This window comes from Neofelis nebulosa, chromosome 11 (assembly GCF_028018385.1).
Source record: "Neofelis nebulosa isolate mNeoNeb1 chromosome 11, mNeoNeb1.pri, whole genome shotgun sequence".
Classification (NCBI taxonomy): Eukaryota; Metazoa; Chordata; class Mammalia; order Carnivora; family Felidae; genus Neofelis; species Neofelis nebulosa.
In genome coordinates, this window is record NC_080792.1 from 26,863,870 (window position 1) to 26,866,488 (window position 2,619).

Consider the following 2,619-nt stretch of genomic DNA (forward strand, 5'->3'; position numbering starts at 1 on the left):
TGCATTATCAATAAAGCCTTTAGTCATGTATATTCGCCTGTGTTACTTGGTGACCCACCCTATACAAAGCACTGAACAAAGGAAAGGGGCGGTAGAGCCCAGAGCCCAAGCTGCTGTGAGCACACAGGGAGTTATTTCCACCTTGAGGTCTGTGGCTTCTTACTTGCCTGCCCCCAGGTCTATCCATGCAACTTTTCTTCATGGTGTCAGTGAGGTCAAAGTACACGGTGTCATGGGATCAAAGGGTTGTCCACGCACGAACAAGAGAGAGTCTATACAAGAAGGCTCCCAGAGTACAAAAGCTTAGCTAAATCCCAAGACCCCTCTAGCCAGCAACACCCCAGGAAGGGTGGAGAGATATTTGATATCCTCGGAGTTAGGTGAAAGCCTGTCCCAGAAAAAAACCCTCCTGTCTGCCTGCCAAGTGACTGTCATTTCCATAATTAGTCATTCTTGTTAGTGGCTCCCAAAGTCTCTGGTTCACATGCTCATATTTATGGGCTGGGGCAGGGTTAATCCACTGATTTCTTAGTTTATTATTAGGATAAGAATGAATAGAATGGGAAGCATAAAACTAACATAGGTCTAGAGACCTATGTCCTATTCTGGGAGCCTTGGAGGACAGTGGTGGTATAGTAGGGAGTGCCCTAGCACCTGTGCTCAGTGGATCTGAAAGGAAACAGCTTGAAAAGCCTGCCCCATATGCTTTTCACCCAGAGCAATGATTGTAAAACAAACATCCCATTACCAGTGCGAGGTGGAGTTGTTACTCATTATATCAGTTAGCAAAAAGGACTCAAAGTAATGGGGACATGGGATGGGCAAATTTTGAGCCTGATGGGTGGAAGAGGATGTTGGTGGGCATATGAGAGAGAGGCTAGGGGTCTAAAGGGTCACCCTGAAAGGTCATTTGGGTGGAGACACTGTGATAGTAGTCCTTGAGAGAGTTTAGTGCTGTGTGTGTGTGCATGCACACATGTGTGGAGGGAGGATCTCCGAGAAGGAATCATGGCATAATTGGCTTTCAAGGCAGGAGTGGGAAGCAGGAAAGAAAGGAAGACTAAGGAGAAAAGACCCTAGAGTTCACAGAACCCGTGCTGCTTCCCATAGGTTAACAGGTAGGGCCAGTGGAAAGGTGGAGTCCTGGAGAGTGGGACAGGAGGCAGGTGGGATTTGGTTTCAAGACTATAATAACTAGAAATGACTCGGTACTGGGTTGGAACCCAGGAGACCTAAGGTCTCATACCCACTTGTCACTAATAGCTATTTGGTCTTGGCAAGACCCTTCTCCTCTCTGGGCCTGACATAGGCATTTTACTGGTATGGTTTCTTCTTCGACATTTAAAAAAAAAATTAATTTATTTATTTTGAGGCAGAGAGCTTGAGCGAGTGTGGAGGGGCTGAGAGAGAGAGGGAGAGAGAGAATCCCAAGCTGTCAGCGCAGAACTTGAGGCGGGACTTGAACTCACAGCTGTGAGATCATGACCTGAGCCAAAGTCAACGCTTAACCGACTCAGCCACCCAGGCACCCCCTTCAGACATATTCTTGAGAGAAAGCAGCACACAGACGTTCTGGAGCAGAAAGGGTTCAGATGGCCATGGAGGACACACTACTTTTCACATGGCCACCCAGGCTCAGTCACCAACAGCTTTCTGCCAAAATACACAACCTGAATCTAATGGTAAACAGTTGAAAAACTCCAGTTTGGAGACATTCTAGGAAATAATTATTAGCAAGAAGGTAGAAGACTAAGTAAGATAAAGAAAGAGAGGTAAAAATGAGTCTTGAAGACTATTTTAAAGGTCTTTGTGGGGTTTTAGGCAAATAAGCCTGAAAGCCAGTGATGGGTTTTGAGCTGAGAGTGGCATATCGGTATAGAGGCAAGGATAGAAGCCATGTGAAATAACCCAGGCAGGAGACATTGAGGACTTGGACCAGGGTGATCATGATAGAGGTGGTGAGAAGTGATTTTATCATATGGTATTTCAAACATTTATAAACACAGAATAGAATAACAGATAACCATATACCCATCACCTAGATGCAACAGTTACCATCTCATGGCTGATCTTGTTTCATTTATATTCCTCCCCACTTTCCCTTTCCATTTTCTTTGTATGCAATTATCAGATGTTTTATTTCATTCTGGATATGCATTCCAGAATTTACTGACAAATTGGATGTGGAATGTGAGGGGGAAAGAGCATGGACGTCTCCAAAGTTTGCTGTGAAGGATGGGGGTACCATTTGCTGAGATGGGAAGACTGTACATGGAGGAATTTTGTGAAGGAAATGATCAAGAGATTCTGTTCATGTAGAGTTTGAAATTCCTATTTGGCATTACAGAAGCTGTTGGACATACAAGTCTGGATATCAAGGAGAGATTGGGGTGTAGATATAAATTTGAGAGTTGTCAGATGATAGCTAGCATCTAAAGCCAAAAGATTGAACCTCCAGCCTCTGGTAATCACAGAGTAGCTTCTCTCAGACCAACTCTTGTGCTGATGATAATGACAACTCTGGAGGCATGGGAGAGCAACCTAAAGCAACCAGCTACTGGAGGAGATTCAACCCTTTAGAGAAGTGAAACACATTAAATGAGACCCATGTTTATACAA